General features: G+C 42.4%; 1 pseudogene; it reads right to left on the reverse strand.

Annotated features, from left to right (window-relative positions):
* Nucleotides 1–13,946: 13,946 nt before the first annotated feature.
* On the reverse strand, nucleotides 13,947–14,062 carry LOC112209724 (U2 spliceosomal RNA; annotated as a pseudogene).
* Between the last annotated feature and the right edge of the window lie 5,065 nt (nucleotides 14,063–19,127).

Raw genomic sequence — 19,127 nt, forward strand, 5'->3', positions numbered from 1 at the left:
GAGAGGCTGCCATAAAGGTTTCTGACATGCCTTGGAGACATTTCCCCCATTGTCTTGAAATTAACATTTGGCTTCTCATTACTTATGCAAATTTCTGCAGCCAGCTTGAATTTCTATCCAGAAAATGGGTTTTTCTTTTCTACTGCATAGTCAGGCTGTGAATTTTCCAAACTTTATGCTCTGTCACTTCTTGAATGCTTTGCTGCTTAGAAATTTCTTCTGCCAGATATCCTAAATCATCTCTTTCAAGTTCAGTTTCACAGATCTCTAGAGCACGGGCAAAATGTCATTAGTCTTTTTGCAAAAGCATAACAAGAGTCACTTTTGCTCCAGTTCCCAACAAGTTTCTCATCTCTGAGACCACGTCAGTCTGGACTTTATTGTTCATATCACTATCAGCATTTTGGTTAAAGCTATTCAACAAGTCTCTAGGAAGTTCCAGAATTTCCCAAATCTTCCTGTTTTCTGAGCCCTGCAAGTCTCTAGGAAGTTCCAAACTTTCCCATATTTTCCTGTCTTATTCTGAGCCCTACAAACTGTTCCAACTTCTCCCTGTTACCCAGTTCCAAAGTCACTTCCACATTTTGGGGTATCTTTACATTATCCCCACTGCCCAGTACCCAGTACCAATTTACTGTATTAGTTTGTTCTCATGATGCTAATAAAGATATACCCATCTGGATAATTTATAAAGGGAAGAGGTTTAATTGACTCACAGTTCAGCATGGCTGAGGAGGCCTCAGAAAACTTACAATCATGGCAGAATGAGAAGCAAACATGTCCCTTCCCACGGCAGCAGGAAGGAGAAGAATGAGAGTCAAGTGAAAGGGAAGCCCCTTATAAAACCATTAGATCTTGTGAGAACTTACTATCACAAGAATAGCATGGACGAAACCTCCCTCCACCATGATACGATTACGTCCCACCTGGTCTCTCCCACCACATGTGGGGATTACAGGAACTAACATTCAAGATGAGATTTGGGTGGGGACACAACCAAACCATGTCAATCCTACTGATTTTCTTTTGTTTGAGTGATAGTTTGTTGCAGTTGGAATTACTTATTTGGTATGACTTCAGGAGTATTAAGAAAGTCCTGTGCTATGATTTGGACATAGTGGCCCTGATATCTCATTTAAAATTTGATTTCCAGCATTGGAGGTGGGTATGATGGGAAGTGTTTGGATCCTAGGAAACTCTGGTGCTGTCTTTGCAATAATGAATGAGTTCTTGCTCTGTTAGTTCCCATGAGAATTCCCCCTGAGAGCTGGTTTTGAAAAGAGCCTGGCACCTCCTCCTCTTTCTTGCTTTCTCTCTCACCATGTGATCTCTGTACACACAGGCTCCTGTTCACCTTTTGCCATGAGTGGAAGCAGCCAGAGCCCCTCACTAGAAACAGACATGAGGTACCTTACAAATGTATAGGTAGTTTTAAATCTCTTTATTTCAGGAAAACAATGCTTGTTCTGTTTTCTTGCTTTAATTTGTTCTGCAGGAATATCTATTATTCATTAATTGCATTTTCTTCACCTATCTTTTGTATTTGTTACTTTCTGCCTAATCCAACTTATCTTTCTCTTCATTTTAAAATTTTAACTTTTTAGTGTTCTATTTCTCTTAAGGCATTATCTATTATGTTTATTTTCTTTTGTGCTCCTTCTAACTTAGTCTTCATTTCTGAAATGATTTGTCTATATTTCTAATTCTTTATTGAGTTTTGTCACCTTCTTTCTGATATTTTCTATTTCAGATGCATATTTTCTTTTTATATATTGTATCATTTTTTGATGTCTTTTTGCTCATTTTGAAATATTAAGGAATGTTTTCCTTCTGTCTTTCTGGGACTCAGACATTTTCTGAATAGTCTTATTCTGTTTCTTTATCTCTTTGACCTCAATCTTTTTTATTTATTATTTTTATGTGAAATTAGTGTTCCTCAACTTTTAAAATGAGAGGGTTTAAGAGAGCTCTTGCTAACTTTACAGACTTTCTTCTTCTAATGATTTTGTAGAGTGGCCAATAATATGGCAATTTGCTTTTTAATATTTCCTGGTTCAATTCCTGTGCCCCACGTTTATCTGTACTTCTTTTTCATTTGTGTCCATTGTCCTTGTCCTGTTCAATTTGGATCCTGTTTTTTGCCTTTTTTTCTATCACTTATGGTCAAATTCTGTAGATCCTGTTTCTCTTCAGTGTGAAACAGGACTGAAGGGAGCGTTGGCTGTTTTGAGAATGACCATTTTATCTACTTCAGACCTTTCTTGGGGTCCCTTCAATTTATCTGTTGTTGGGCTGTGCTAATCCCTTCCAGTTTCATCTGCTCTTCTCTAAGTTGCCTGCGGAGCTTTTCAAGTGATCCACTGATGGATATTTTGGATTTCTTGGGTCCATCAGATGCCATGTTGCTACCTTCAACTTCCCTTGGTCCAGGTAATGATGCCACCCAGAACTTGTAGCTGCCCGGGTTTGTTATGCACCTGTTTGGATTCTGGACTCTGTGGGACATCTTGCCAACCTAATTATAGTGTAAATATTGAACTTTAACTTTCTGCTTTGCCTTCCTACTTTCTTTTATTACTTTTATGGAGGAGATAGAAGAGGTTAAAAAATATGCTGCCACCATTTCTATCTACATTTCTTAAATGATGGATTCCCCTAGATTCCCCTATTTGTCATGACTTCTATTATATCAATTTGGTCTTGAGGTCTCTCTGTCAAAAGTTTCCTTTAGCCAAGATAGCTCCTCTCTAGGAGAGCCCTGACTGGGAGAAAAATTAGATTTGGGTGTGTCAGTCAGGTGAGACACAATGAGGAGACAAAACCAAAATACATAAAACAGAAGAAATTTATTACCCACAGGTCCAGAGATATTAGGAGTGCTGAGGGAAGAGGCAGGTGATGGAAAGTCCAGAGGCAGCAGGGAGCTCAACCAGCAGGTGAAGAGGGGGCACAGAGAGAGGGAGAGAGGACCAGTGGGACTAGGCCTTTATTAGGGTCTGTGGATGTGATTTCTTAGGCTTTTCTGTGGAGCTTGTGGATTGGCTGGTTTAAAGAAAATGTGTGCAAGCTGGGAAACTCATTTACATGACTTCATGACTGGTGTTGATGGTTAGTTTTTTTTTGTTTTTGTTTTTTTTTTTTGAGACAGAGTCTCACCTGTTGCCCAGGCTGGAGTGCAGTGGCACAATCTCAGCTCACTGCAAGCTCTGCCTCCTGGGTTCACATCATTCTCCTGTCTCAGCCTCCCTAGTAGCTGGGACTACAGGCGCCCACCACCACACCTGGCTAATTTTTTTTTGTTTTGTATTTTTAGTAGAGATGGGGTTTCACCGTGTTAGCCAGGATGGTCTCGATCTCCTGACCTCGTGATCCACCAGCCTCGGCCTCCCAAAGTGCTGGGATTACAAGCATGAGCCACTGCGCCTGGCTGATGGTTAGTTTTTATCCTGTTCACCAGCTGTGGGATGTATTGGATTTAGGGTCAGTGGGATGAGGAACAAGCAGGCTTTATCACAAATACCACAAAAGGAGGGTAAGTTTTAACCAGGTCAAAGGTGACCAGGTACTACTGGGTTTCAAACAATTTATGTCAGGCCTAGAAATGGATGCTCAGGCATTGTATTACTCTATTCTCATGCTGCTATAAGAAATACCCAAAACTGGCTAATTTATGAAGGAAAGAGGTTTAATTAACTCACAGTTCTGCAGGGCTGGGGAGGCCTCAGGAAACTTACAATCATTGTGGAAAGGGAAGCAACTTCACATGGTAGCAGGAAAGTGAATTGCTGAGCAAAGCTGGAAAAGCCTCTTATAAAACCACCAGATCTTGTGAGAACTCACTCACTATCACAAGAACAGCATGAAGGTAACCACCTGCATGATTAAATTACCTCCCCCTGGGTTCCTCCTGTGACATATGGGGATTATGGGAGCTACAATTCAAGATGAGATTTGGGTGAGGACACAGCCAAACCATATCATTATGCCCCCGGCCCCTCCCAGATCTCATGTCCTCACATTTCTAAACACAATCATGCCCTTCCAACAGTACCCAAAAGTCTTAACTCATTCCAGCATTAACTAAAAAGTCCAAGCCTAAAGACTCATCTGAGACAAGGCAAGAGGTGAGCTCCAATGACTTTGGGCAGCTCTGTCCTTGTGGCTTTGCAGGGTACAGCCCCTCTCCTGGCTGGCTTCATGGGCTGGCATTGAGTATCTGTGGCTTTTCCAGGTGCATGGTGCAAACTGTTGGTGGATCTACCATTCTGGGGTGTGGAGGATGGTGGCCCTCTTCTCACAGCTCTACTAGGCATGCCCCAGTAGGGACTCTGTGTGGAGGCTCCAACTGCACATTTCCCTTCTGCACTGCCCTAGCATAAATTCTTCATAAGGGCGGCAAACTTCTGCCTGGACATCAGGCATTTCCATACATCCTCTGAAATCTAGGTGGAGTTTCCCAAACCTCAGTTCTTGACTTCTGCGCACCTGCATGCTTAACACCATGAGGAAACTGCCAAGGCTTGGGACTTGCACCCTCTGAAGCTACAGCCCAAGCTGTACCTTGGCCATGCCTGGGATGCATGGCATCAAGTCCCAGGATGGCACAAAGCAGCAAGGCCCTGGGGCCAGCCCACAAAACCATTTTTTTTCCTACTAGGCCTCTGGGCCTGTGATGGGAGGGGCTGCCGCAAAGTTCTCTGACATGCCCTAGAGACATTTTCCCCATTGTCTTAGCCATTAACATTTGGCTTCTTGTTAGTTATGCAAATTTCTGCAGCCAGCTTGAATTTCTCCTCAGAACATGGGTTTTTCTTTTCTATCACATTGTCAGGCTACAAATTTTCTGAACTTTAATGCTCTGCTTCCCATTTAAACATAAGTTCCAATTCCAAAGCCTATTTTTGTGAATACATAAAACTGAATGCTTTTAACAGCATCCAAGTCACTTCTTGAAATCTTTGCTGCTTAGAAACTTCTTCCAGTAGATACCCTAAATCATCTCGCTCAAGTTCAAAATTCCACAGATCTCAATAGCAGGGGCAAAATGCCACCAGTCTCTTTGCTAAAACATAGCAAGAGTCACCTTTATTCCAGTTCCCAACAAGTTCCTCATCTCTGTCTGAGACCACCTTAGCCTGCACTTCATTGTTCACATCACTATTAGCATTTTGATCAAAGCCATTCAACAAATCTCTAGGGAGTTCCAAACTTTCCCACATCTTCCTGTCTTCTGAACCCTCCAAGTCTTTAGGGAGTTTCAAACTTCCCCACATTTTCCTTTCTTCTGAGCCCTCCGAATGGTTCCAACCACTGCCTATTACCTACTTCCAATCCTGCTTCCACATTTTCTGATATCTTTACAGCAGTGCCCTACTCTCTGTGGTACCAATTTACTGTATTAGTCTGTTCTCACACTGCTATGAAAAAATACCCAAGACTGGGTAATTTATAAATGAAAGAGGTTTAATTTTCTCACAGTTCTGCAGGGCTAGGGAGGCTTCAGGAAACTTACAATCATGGCAGAAGGGGAAGGAAACACATCCTTCTTCACATAGTGGCAGGAAGAAGTGCAGAGCCAAGGGGGGAAATGCCCCTTATACAACCATCAGATGTTATGAGAATTCACTCACTATAATGAGAACAGCATGAGGGTAGCCGCCACCATGATTAAATTACCTCCCACCAGGTCCCTCCCATGACATGTGAGGATTATGGGAACTACAATTCAAGATGAGATTTGGGTGGGGACACAACAAACCCATATCAGGCAGCAACTATGTTTAACAAATTGATGACATTATTTTGCTCAGGTATCTACATATCACAGTGCTCAAAGGGTTTCTTTAACTGTAATTTCTATGCTGTCGTGAAAATGGTTTATTGAAACAGTATTTTGAAATTAGTACACATTTTACTAAGTTAGTTTATATGTGTGTATATAAGTGTTTGTGTGTGTGTGTGACTAATTCAATAGGACTTTAATATGGATGTTTAAAAATTTTTTTTAAGTAGCAAGAATACTGAAAATATTGTTAAATAATATATGGTTATAAGATTCTCACAGCTGCTAATAATAATAATAACCATTATTTATTGCATACTTGCTAAGCACTTCACAAACAGTGCTTCATTTAACTGTCACACAGCCTCATGAAGCAGCCTGTTATGTGTTTTGTGTGATTGAGGGAGCCTCAGACACTGTAGACACTTGGCTGAGGTCACATAGCCATTGGATGATAAAACCAGAATGGGAGCTCAGGTGGCCCCGGAGGTAAGTCTACCCTCTGAATTGTGTGCTCTGCTGCCTTTCCTTCAGTAGTTTGTAACCCTGCTGCACATTTAAATCACTGGAAAACATTTTAAAAGTATTGATGCCAAATTGCATAATCCAGACAAATTGCATCAGAATCTCTAGGGTGGGGCCCAGGCATTTGTATAATTCCTAAGTCATTCCTAAGTAATTGTAATGTGCAGTAAAGGTTGAGAACCTCTAATTGTATTATTAATTACAGTATAGCTAAGGAAATACACACACACACTCACACACACACACATGCACGCACGTGCACACACACACAATCCTAGCTCAAAATCTTTCACAAAAACAGTAACAGAGATGCCAAGCCCCAGAATTGGGGTGTATTCCATGGATGCCAAGGTCAAACACAAAGGTGGAAGATCACTCATTCAAAGACTGCAGTGGGCCGAGCCAAGAAAGATGATTTGAAATGAAAATCTTAGGAGAGACTGAATCAAAAGTTTGGCAAAGAGTCTTCCATTCAAAGACACAAGACAGAAGGAGATAATCTGGGGATGAAGTATCTGGGAATGGGGACCAGATTGTTTGAAAGGGGGATTTTTATAGAGATCTGGTGATATTGGATATGGTTTGAAAGGGAACCATAAATGCAGAGGTCACAAACTGTTGGCTCATAATAGATGTGTTTTGTTTATAAGAATTTGAGTCAAAGTTAAAAAACTTGGAGGTTACACATACAAATTGAGGTTCTAGCTTCAAAAAAAATCTGAATATTTGGTGCCAGGAGTTCTTTGTTCCCAACGGTAGCACTCAGTGGCCCTGGGTAGTGGCTCCTCACTTTCAGTGGGATCAGGAGTCTCCAGTTCTGTGTTCCCCACAAGGCTCATGAGGCTTATTTAAGTTATCTGACTGTCAAAATTGACCTGTATTGATATAGGTGGGCTTCTGATTTAAGATTCCAAACCAGCTTGGACATGAAGTAGTCGCTGAATACCAAATGTTCATGTATTGATTTCTGTGGTCACCCTTTTTTCCCTTTAAATATTCCTACAAGATATTATGGCTACCCATTTCATTAGTTAATGGGACTGGTGGCACAGTGCTACAGCTCATTCTCTGTCGGTGTCTTTAAGTTCTGCACCTTGCCCTGGTATGTTCTCTATTGCTTGTGATCTCCCTGCATATCCAGCATTTGGTGCTCAGGGCCCCTTTCTGCTCAGAATCTAAGCAGGGGATGGATCCCTCATTGTGTCACACCATTGGACTTCTGTGTCACATCATAACTAACCCCACTCTACAGCAGTGATGCCAGCTGAGGCAGGACCACTTCATCACCATGCTGAGATAATGCAGGCTGCCCAACCATCTGTTTTGCCTTTTCTTAACCACCTGTGCTGGTAAACTTTTATAGAAAAATTCCTTGAAGAAGTCAAATGAACTTTGAACTCCTCTCCTCAAAGAAAAGTGTGTTTGTTTTTGTTTTTATCAGAGTTGGCTTGGCCTGTGATATGGTTTGGCTCTGTCCCCACCCAAATCTCATTTTGAATTGTATCTCCCATAATTCCCACATGTTGTGGGAGGGATCCAGTGGGAGATAATTGAATTATGGTGGCGGTTTCCCCCATACTGTTCTCATGGTAGTGAATAAGTCTCACGAGATCTGATGGTTTTATAAGGGGAAACCCCTTTTCCTTGGCTCTTACTCTTCTCTTGTCTGCTGCCATGTGAAATGTGCCTTTCACCTTCCACCATAATTGTGAGGCCTCCCCAGCCACGTGGAAATGTTAGTTCATTAAACCTCTTTCTTTTGTAAATTGCCCAGTCTTGGGTATGTCTTTATCAATAGCATGGAAACAGACTAATATAGTAAATTGGTACCAGTAGTAGAGTGGGGTTCTGCTGAAAAGATACCTGAGAATGTGGAAGTAACTTTGAAACTGGGTAGCAGGCAGAGGTTGGAACAGTTTGGAGGGCTCAGAAGAAGACAGGAAAATGTGGGAAAGTTTGGAACTCCCTAGAGATTTGTTGAATGACTTTGACCAAAATGCTGATAATCATATGGACAATGAAATCCAGGCTGACATGGTCTCAGATGGAGATGAGGAACTCGTTGGGAACTGGAGTAAAGGTGACGCTTGATGTGTTTTAGCAAAGAGACGGGCAGAATTTTGCCCCTGCCCTAGAGATCTGTGGAGCATTGAACTTGAGAGAGATGATTCAGGGTATCTGGTTGGAGAAAATTCTAAGCAGCAAAGCTTTCAAGAGGTGACTTGGGTGCTGTTAAAGACATTTAGTTTTAAAAGGGAAACAGCATATAAGTTCAGAAAATTTGCAACCTGACAATGCAATAGAAAAGAAAATCCCATTTTCTGAGGAAAAATTCAGGCTGGCTGCAGAAATTTTTATAAGTAACTTGGAGCTGAGTGTTAATCCCCAAGACAATGAGGAAAATGTCTCCAGTGCATGTCAGAGGTCTTCATGGCAGCCCCTCCAATCACACACCCGGAGGCCTTGGAGAAAAAAATGTTTTAGTGGGCCAGGCCTAGGGTCCCCATGCTGTGTGCAGCCTAGGGACTTGGTGCCCTGGATCCCAGCTGCTGCGGCCATGGCTGATAGGGGTCAAAGTAGAGCTCAGGCCATGTCTTCAGAGGGTGCAAGCCACAAGCCTTGGCAGCTTCCATGTGGTGTTGATCCTGCAAGTGCACAGAAGTCAAGAATTGGGGTTTGGAAACCTCCATCTGTATTTCAGAGGATGTGTGGAAATGCCTGGATGCCCAAGCAGAAGTTTGCTGCAGGGGCGAGGCCCTCATGGAGAACCTCTGCGAGGACAGTGTGGAAGGGCAATGTGGGGTTAGAGCCCCCACATGGAGTCCCTCCTGGAGCACTGCCTAGTGGAACTGTGAGAAGAGGGCCACAGTCCTCCAGACCCCAGAATAGTAGATCCACTGACAGCTTGCACCATGTGCCTGGAAAAGCCACAGACACTCAACACCAGCCTGTGAAAACAGCCAGGAGGGAGGCTCTACCTTGCAAAGCCACAGGGACAGAGCTGCCCAAGACTATGGGAACCCACCTCTTGCATCAGCATGACCTGGATGTGAAACATGGAGTCACATGTCTCAGTCAAAATGGATCATTTTGGAGCTTTAAGATTTGACTGCCCTGCATGGGGCCTGTAGCCCCTTTGTTTGGCCAATTTTTCCCATTTGGAATGAGTGTACTTACCCAATGTCTGTAGTTCCTATGTATCTAGGAAGTAACTAACTTGCTTTTGATTTAACAGGCTCATAGGCAGAAGAGACTTGCCTTGTCTCAGACGAGATTTTGGACTGTGGACTTTTGAGTTAATGCTGAAATGAGTTAAGACTTTGGGAGACTGTTGAGAAGGCATGACTGGTTTTGAATGTGAGGACATGAGATTTGGGAGGAGCTAGAGGTGGAATTATATGGTTTGGCTCTGTCCACACTCAAATCTTATCTCGAATTGTATCTCCCATAATTCCCACAAGTTGTGGGAGGGACCTGGTGGGATATAATTGAATAATGGCTGTGGTTTCCCCCATACTGTTCTCGTGGTAGTGAGTAAGTTCTCATCGTTTTATAAGGGGAAACCCCTTTCACTTGGCTCTCATGCTTCTCTTGTCTTCTGCCATGTGATGAGGTGAGAAATTAAAGAAATAAAGAAAAATAAATTAAAAAGAGAAAGAAATAAGCTTTCCTGTAATAGGCTGACTTGTCCCAGAGGCAGCAATGGGCACAGCCCAGACCCAGCGAAAGTCTTGATAATACTATCTAAGAAGCCTAGACACAAAGGAATGTGCTCTGGAGACTCTCCCCAGCACTCCCTCAACATAGGGAGAGGAAAAACAAATTTTCCTCTGTTTTATGGTATGAGTTTATAGATTCTTGTTCTCTGTAACTAGTAACTTCAAGTATTCTGTTTTATCTAAGAAGTACAGTGAAGGTTGTGATAAGCCTGAGCAGACCTGAACTACAGCTGTCTGGGCACCATAGTGAAGGTTATAAGATAAACCAGTGCAAGGCTCTTTTGAGCAAAACCTAGATAACAGACATCTGGGTTGCTTGGCAACGGTCATGTGTAATCCTGAGTTCTAAACCTGTCACAATTTAATTAACTGTTCTGTCTCCGTATCCTTGCTTTTGTGCCACTGTAACTGTAAGCCTGCTTCAAGCTAGCCCACCCCCTTTTTAAAGTGTGTATAAAAGTCAAGTGCTCGGAGTCGCTTCCAAGATGGCCAAATAGGAACAGCTCCAGTCTGCAGCTCCCAGCGAGATCAACACAGAAGACAGGTGATTTCTCCATTTCCAACTGAGGTACCAGGTTCATCTCATTGGGACTGGTTGGACAGTGGGTGCAGCCCACGGAGGGCAAGCTGAAGTAGAGCAGGGCGTGGCCTCACTTAGGAAGCACAAGGGGTTGGGGGATTTCCCTTTTCTAGCCAAGGGAAGCTGTGACAGACTGTATCTGGAAAAACGGTTCACGCCTGACCAAATATTGCACTATTCCAACAGTCTTAGCAACTGGCAGACCAGGAGATACCCTCCAATGCCTGGCTCGATGGGTCCCACGCCCACAGAGCCTTGCTCACTGCTAGCACAGCAGTCTGAAATCGACCCACGATGCTGCAGCTGGATGGGGGGAGGGGCATCTGCCATTGCTGAGGCTTGAGTAGCTCACAGTGTCAACAAAGCAGCCTGGAAGCATGAACTGGGCACATTCCACCTCAGCTCAGCAAGGCCTACTGCCTCTACCTCTGGGGGCAGGGCAGAGTAGAACAAAAGGCAACAGACAGCTTCTGCAGACTTAAACGTCCCTGTCTGACAGCCCTGAAGAGAGCAGTGGTGCTCTCAGCACAATGTTTGAGATCCTAGAATGGACAGACTGCATCCTCAAGTGGGTCCCTGACCCCTGTGTAGCCTGAGTGGGAAACATCTCCCAGTAGGGGGCAACAGACACCTCAAACAGGCAGGTGCCCCTCTGGGACGAAGCTTCCAGAGGAAGGATCAGGCAGCAATATTTGCTTTTCTGCAGCCTCCGCTGGTGATAGCCAAACAAACAGGGTCTGGAGTGGGCCTCCAGCAAACTCCAACAGACCTGCAGCTGAGGGGTCTGACTGTTAGAAGGAAAACTAACAAACAGAAAGGAATAGCATCAACATCAACAAAAAGGACATCCACCCCAAGATCCCGTCTGTAGGTCACCAACATCAAAGCCCAAAGGTCGATAAAACCACAAAGATGAGGAGAAGCCAGAGCAGAAAAGCTGAAAATTCTAAAAACCAGAGCGCCTCTTTTCCTCCAAAGGATCACAGCTCCTCACCAGCAAGGGAACAAGACTGGACAGAGAATGAATTAGACGAGTTGACAGAAGTAGGCTTCAGAAGGTCGGTAATAACAAACTTCACCGAGCTAAAGGAGCATGTTCTAACCCATCACAAGGAAGCTAAAAACATTGAAAAAAGGTTAGATGAACGGCTAACTAGAATAAACAGTGTCGAGAAGACCTTAAATGACCTGATGGAGCTGAAAACCATGGCATGAGAACTTTGTGATGCATGCACAAGCCTCAATAGCTGATTCGATCAAGTGGAAGTAAGGATATCAGTGATTGAAGATCAAATAATGAAATAAAGCAAGAAGACAAGATTAGAGAAAAAAGAGTGAAAAGAAGTGAGCAAAGCCTCCAAGAAATATGGGACTATGTGAAAAGACCAAATATACATTTGATTGGTGTACCAGAAAGTGACTGGGAGAATGGAACCAAGTTAGAAAACACTCTTCAGGATATTATCCAGGAGAACTTCCCTAACCCAGCAAGGCAGGCCAACATTCAAATTTCCAAAAATTTCCAATTCATAGACTTAATCAATGCAGAAGCTCAAATTATACTTTGAGATGCCACTAAGTTTAAACACTGTACCCCCTATAATCTTAGGAAAGTAAATATAAAATAGAGGAAAAACGGGTGTGGCTCACTTTATACTCTGCCTAAATGTCCCATAGTCATAGTAGCCATTGCACTAAAATATCTGATATTGGGAATAGATGTGCCAACACAATGAATAAGAAATTTAAAAAGTCAAATTTTTGGCACTTACAAATTGGCTTGATTAAAATGGGATCCCAGTGGCTGGGCACAGTAGCTCGCACTTGTAATCCTAACACTTTGGGAAGCCGAGGCAGGCAGATCACCTGAGGTCAGGAGTTCAAGACCAGCCTGGCCAACATGGTGAAACCCCATCTCTACTAAAAATACAAAAAAATAGCCAGGAGTCATGGTGGCTGCCTGCGCTATAATCTCAGCTACTTGGGAGACTGAGGCAGGAGAATGGCTTGAACCCAAGAGGCAGAGGTTGCAGCGAGCCAAGATCGTACCACTGCACTCCAGTCCGGGCAACAGATGGAGACTCCCTCTCAATAAATAAATAAATAAATAAAAATAATAAAATGGGATCCCACAAATCCACAGTTAAAATAGTTAATATAGCCTTATGTAAGTTAAGACAGGGCTTTCAAGGATTAAAACTTATGTAGTATATACATAAAAGAAAGGAAATCAATATGTGGAAGAGATTCTGCACTCCATGTCTAGTGCAGTACTCTTCATAATAGCCAAAATTTGGCCAGGTGCAGTGGCTCATATCTGTAATCCCAGCACTTTGGGAGGCTGAGGCGGGCAGATCACTTGAGGCCAGGAGTTTGAGACCAGCCTGGCCAACATGGCAAAATGCTGTCTCTACCAAAAATATAGAAAATATCTGGGCATGGTGTCACATGCCTGTAGTCCTAGCTAATCAGGAGGGTGAGGCAGGATAATTGCTTAAACCCAGGAGGTGGAGGTTGCGGTGAGCTGAGATAGTGCCCATCAACAGATGAATGAAGAAAGAAAACATGACACACACACACACACACACACACACACACACACACACACAAACTGGAATATTATACAGCCATAAAAAGGAATGAAATCTTGTCATTTGCAGTAATGTAATTTGGATGGAGCTGGAGGCTGTTATCCCAAGTGAAATAACTCAGAAACAGAAAATCAAATACTGCATGTTCTCAATCACGTGGAACTGAAGAAAGTGGATCTCATGAAGATACACTCTATCCAGTGGTTACCAGAGGCCAGGAAGGGTAGTGGGAAGGAGGGAGGGGTGAATAGAGGTTGATTAATGGGTACAAAAATACAAGTAGCTAGACACAGTGGCTCACACCTTTAATCTCAGCACTTTGGGAGGCCAAGGTGTGTGGATCACTTGAGCTCAGGAGTTTGAGACCAATCTGGGCAACATAGCAAGACCCCATCTCTACAAAAAATACAAAAAAATTAAAAATATAATTAAGAAATTAATGCTGACAGATCAATTAGATAGCCATGTGTAAACAGAAAGTCTTGAAACATACCCTAAACTACCCACAAAAATCAATTTCAGAAGGAATGTAGCTTTAAACATAAATATTAAAAAATAAATTATTTTTATAACTTTGAGTAGGGAAATATTTTTTAAACAGATTACAAAAACCAGTAGCTATAAAGGAAGAGATTGATAAATTAGACCACATTCAAATTAATAATTTTTATTTATCAAAAGACATCATTAAGAAAGTGAAGAGGCAAGTTTTAGAGTGGAAGAAAATATATATACACACATAACTGACAAAGGGATCACATCCAGAATATGCAGAGCACTCCTATAAACAATAAGAAAAAGAGAAATATTAAACTGATAAGAACAGATACTACGCTAGATCTTAGCCAAAAGGCTGAGAAAGAAGGGGAACATCACACACCGGGGCCTGTCATGGGGTGGGGGGAGCGGGGAGGGATAGCATTAGGAGATATACCTAATGTAAATGATGAGTTAATGGGTGCAGCACACCAACATGGCACATGTATACATATGTAACAAACCTGCACATTGTGCACATGTACCCTAGAACTTAAAGTATGATAACAACAAAAAAAGAAAAAGACAAATAGAAAAATGAGTAGAAGGCTGGATATATAATTTATAAAAAATGATGTCCAAAAGTGTTCAATTTCCTCAATAATCATGTAAATGCAAATTAAAATCAATGAGATACCACCACACATCCTCCAGAATAGCTAAAATAAAAGAGACTGATGGGGATTTCCGGCAAGATATCCAAATAGGAACAGCTCCGATCTGCAGCTCCCAGCAAGATTGATGAAGAAGATGGGTGTTTTCTGCATTTCCACCTGAGGTACCTGGTTCATCTCATTGGGACTGGTTGAACAGTGGGTGCAGCCCATAGATGGCGAGCCAAAGCAGGGCGAGGCGTTGCCTCACCCGGGAAGTGCAAGGGATCAGGGGATTTCCCTTTCCTAGCCAAGGGAAGCCATGAGAGACTGTACCAGGAGGAACAGTACACTACTGCCCAGATACTGTGCTTTTCCCATGGTCTTTGCAACTGGCAGACCAGGAGATTCCCTCTGGTGCCTGGCTCGGTGGGTCCCATGCCCACAGAGCCCAGCAAGCTGAGATCAATTGGCTTGAAATTCTCGCTGCTAGCACAGCAGTCTGAGATCAACCTGGGACACTGGAGCTTGGAGAGGGGAGGGGCACCCACCATTGCTGAGGCTTGAGTAGGCGGTTTTATGCCCACAGTGTAAAGAAAGCCTCCGGGAAAGTTCAAACCGGGTGAAGCCCACCACTCTCAACAAGGCCATCTGCCTTTCTAGATTCCACATCTGTGGGCAGAGCATCTCTGAACAAAAGGCAGCAGCCCCAGTTGGGGACTTATAGATAAAACCCCCATCTCCCTGGAAAAAAGCACCTAGGGGAAGGGGCAGCTGTGGGCACAGCTTCAGCAGACTTAAATGTCCCTGTCTGACAGCTCTGAAGAGAGAAGTGGTTCTCCCAGCACAGCATTTGAGCTCTGATAATGGACAGACTGCCTCCTCAAGTGGGTCCCTGACCCTTGTGTAGCCTGACTGGGAGACACCTCCCAGTCAGGCTGCAGACACCTCATACAGGAGAGCTCTGGCTGCCATCTGGTGGGTGCCCCTCTGGGACAAAGCCTCCAGATGAAGGATCAGGAAGCAATATTTGCTGTTCTGCAGCCTCCCCTGGTGATGCTCAGGCAAACAGGATCTGGAGTGAACCGCCGGCAAACTCCAACAGACCTGCAGCTGAGAGGCCTGACTGTTAGAAGGAAAACTAACAAACAGAAAGGAATAGCATCAACATCAACAAAAAGGACGTCCACACCAAAACTCCATCCATAGGTCACCAACATCAAAGTCCAAAGGTGGATGATAAAACCACAAAGATGGAGAGAAACCAGCACAGAAAGGCTGAAAATTCCAAAAAGCAGAATGCCTCTCCTCCTTCAAAGGACCACAACTCCTCGCCAGCAAGGGAACAAAACTGGAGGGAGAATGAGTTTGAAGAATTGACAGAAGTAGGCTTCAGAAAGTCGGTAATAACAGACTCCTACAAGCTAAAAGGCGTGTTCTAACCCATCGCAAGGAAGCTAAGAACCTTGAAAGGAGGTTAGACGAATTGCTAACTAGAATAAGCAATGTAGAGAAGAATATAAATGACCTGATGGAGCTGAAAAACACAGCATGAGAACTTCGTGAAGCATACACAAGCTTCAGTAGCTGAATCGATCATGTGGAAGAAAGGATATCAGTGACTGAAGATTGACTTAATGAAATAAAGCAAGAAGACAATATCAGAGAAAAAAAGAGTGAGAAAAAATGAACAAAGCCTCCAAGAAATATGGGACTAGGTGAAAAGACCAAATCTACATTTGATTGGTGTACCTGAAAGTGAGGGGAAAATGGAACCAAGTAGGAAAACACTCTTCAGGATATTATCCAGGAGAACTTCCCCAATCTAGCAAGGCAGGCCAACATTCAAATTCAGGAAATACAGAGAACATGACAAAGATACTCCTTGAGAAGAGCAACCCCAAGACACATAATCGTCAGATTCCCCAAGGTTGAAATGAAGGAAAAAATGTTAAGGGCAGCCAGGGAGAAAGGTCAGGTTACCCACAAAGGGAAGCCCATCAGACTAACAGCAGATCTCTCGGCAGAAACCCTACAAGCTAGAAAAGAGTAAGGGCCAATACTCAATATTCTTAAAGAAAAGAATTTTCAACCTAGAATTTCATATCCAGCCAAACTAAGCTTCATAAGTGAAGGAGAAATAAAAGCCTCTACAAACAAGCAAATGCTGAGAGATTTTGTCACCACCAGGCCTGCCTTACAAGAGCTCCTGAAGGAAGCACTAAACATGGAAATGAACAACTGGTACCAGCCACTGCAAAAACATGTCAAATTGTAAAGACCATCGATGTTATGAAGAAACTGCATCAACTAATGGGCAAAATAACCAGCTAACAACATAATGACAAGATCAAATTCACACATAACAATATAAAACTTAAATGTAAATGGGCTAAATGCCCCAATTAAAAGACACGGACTGCATCAATGTGCTGTATTCAGGAGACCCACTTGACTTGAAAAGACACACATAGGGTCAAAATAAAGGGATGGAGGAAGATCTACCAAGCAAATGGAAAGCAAAGAAAAAAGCAGGGGTTTCAATCCTAGTCTCTGATAAAACAGACTTTAAACCAGCAAAGACCAAAAGAGAAAAAGAAGGGCATTACTTAATGGTAAAGGGATCAATGCAACAAGAAGAGCTAACTATCCTAAATACATGTGCACCCAATACAGGAGCACCTGGATTCATAAAGCAAGTTCTTAGAGACCTACAAAGAGACTTACACTCCCATACAATAATAGTGGGAGACTTTAATACCCCACTGTCAATATTAGACAGATCAAAGAGACAGAAAATTAACAAGGATATCCAGGACTTGAACTCAGCTCTGGACCAAGCATACCTAACAGACATCTACAGAACTCTCCACCCCAAATCAACAGAATATACATTCTTCTCAGCACCACATCGCACTTATTCTAAAATTTACCATTTAATTGGAAGAAAAACACTCCTCAGCAAACGTAAAAGAGCAGACAGACATCACAAGAAACTGTCTCTCAGACCACAGTACAATCAAATTAGAACTCAGAATTAAGAAACTCACTCAAAACTGCAGAACTACATGGAAATTGAACAACCTGCTCCTGAATGACTACTGGGTAAATAACAAAATGAAGGCAGAAACAAAGATGTTCTTTGAAACCAGTGAGAACAAAGACACAATGTACCAGATTCTCTGGGACACATTTAAAGCAGTGTGTAGAGGGAAATTTATAGCACTAAATGCCCAAAAGGGAAAGCAGGAAAGATCTAAAATCGACACCCTAACATCACAATTAAAAGAACTAGAGAAGCAAGAGCAAACACATTTACGAGCTAGCAGAACACAAGAAATAACTAAGAACAGAGTAGAACTGAAGGAGATAGAGACACAAAAAACCCTTTAAAAAATCAATGTACCCAGGGCCTGGTTGCTTGAAAAGATCAACAAAATAGATGGACCACTAGCAGGACAAGAGAGAAGAATAAAATAGACTCAATAAAAAGTGATAAAGAAGATATCACCACCCATCCCACAGAAATACAAACTACCATCAGAGAATACTATCAACATCTCTATGCACATAAACTAGAAAATCTAGAAGAAATGGATAAGTTCCTGGACACATACAACCTCACGAGACTAAACCAGGAAGAAGTTGAATCTCTGAATAGACCAATAACAGGTTCTGAAATTGAGGCAATAATTAATAGCCTACCAACCAAAAAAAGTCCAGGACCAGGCAGATTCACAGCTGAATTCTACCAGATGTACAAAGAGGAGCTGGTACTATTCCTTCTGAAACCATCCCAATTAATAGAAAAAGAGGGAATCCTCCCTAACTCATTTTACTAGGCTAGCATCATCCTGATACCAAAGCCTGGTAGAGACACAACAAAAAGAATTTTAGGCCAATATCCCTGATGAACATTGATGTGAAAATCCTCAACAAAATACTGGCAAACTGAATCCAGCAGCATATCAAAAAGCTTATCCACCATGATCAAGTCGGCTTCATCCCTGGGATGCAAGGCTAGTTCAACATACACAAATCAATAAATGTAATCCATCACATAAACAGAACCAAAGACAAAAACCACATGATTATCTCAATAGATGCAGAAAAGGCCTTTGACAAAATTCAACAGCGCTTCATGCTAAAAACTCTCAATAAACTAGGTATTGATGGAAGGTATCTCAAAATAATAAGAGCTATTTATGACAAACCCACAGCCAATATCATACTGAATGGGCAAAAACTGGAAGCATTCCCTTTGAAAACCAGCACAAGACAAGGATGCCCTCTCGCAGCACTTATATTCAACATAGTGTTGCAAGTTCTGGCTAGGGCAATCAGGCAAGAGAAAGAAATAAAGGGTATTCAATTACGAAAAGAGGAAGTCAAATTATCTCTGTTTGCAGATGACATGATTGTATATTTAGAAAACCCTATTGTCTCAGCCCCAAATCACCTTAAACTGATAAGCAACTTCAGCAAAGTCTCAGGATACAAAATCAATGTGCAAAAATCACAAGCATTCCTATACACCAATAATAGACAAACAGCCAAATCATGAGGGAACTCCCATTCACAATTACTAAAAAGAGAATAAAATACCTAGGAATCCAACTTACAAGGCAAGTGCAGGCCCTTTTCAAGGAGAACTACAAACCACCACTCAACAAAATAAAAGATAACACAAACAAATGGAAGAACATTTCATGCTCATGGATAGGAAGAAGCAATATTGTGAAAATGGCCATACTGCCCAAAGTAATTTATAGATTGAATGCTATCCCCATAAAGCTACCA

The sequence above is a fragment of the Pan troglodytes genome, chromosome 5, assembly GCF_028858775.2.
Source record: "Pan troglodytes isolate AG18354 chromosome 5, NHGRI_mPanTro3-v2.0_pri, whole genome shotgun sequence".
Taxonomy (NCBI): Eukaryota; Metazoa; Chordata; class Mammalia; order Primates; family Hominidae; genus Pan; species Pan troglodytes.